Here is a 514-nt window from a genome sequence, read left to right as displayed (position 1 = left end):
TGGTCAGATGATGGATGCGTCCTCACGTGAAGAGATTCATGAAAGGTTTGGCTGTCGCATACGGTATTCGTGGGCCTCAGAGTCCAACACGGCGTTGACTGCGGTGATCGGCTTGGTAATGTTCAGGTGAACACACTTATGGTCATCGGAGTTGGGTGCTCGCAATGTCGAAAACGTCGGCTATAGCGAATGAGCTCACTCATTGATTGTGATTTGGGAGATTCGAAATCGTTTTTCGTGATTAGTAGATCATGGTAACATCGTATGTGTCGCATGCGGCAGTAGGAAGGAAGCCGAGCGAGTGGAAAGTGTTGGTGTGAAAGCGTTCGCCGATCTCACCGCCGAATTATCTTCAACTGCTTGGCGGCCAAAAGCCAGTTCGAGAAATAGCACTGCACCAGTCTCAGTCAATCTTTTTTCGATGTCGTTCAAGATTGGAAGATGGGAATGAAGGAAACGTCGTGTGACTCGCGTGCACCGATGCAAATTCATCCAAACTGTATTTAGTACATAA

This window comes from Dermacentor variabilis, chromosome 10, assembly GCF_050947875.1.
Source record: "Dermacentor variabilis isolate Ectoservices chromosome 10, ASM5094787v1, whole genome shotgun sequence".
NCBI classification, from domain to species: Eukaryota; Metazoa; Arthropoda; class Arachnida; order Ixodida; family Ixodidae; genus Dermacentor; species Dermacentor variabilis.
Note: the sequence above shows the minus strand (reverse complement) of the source record.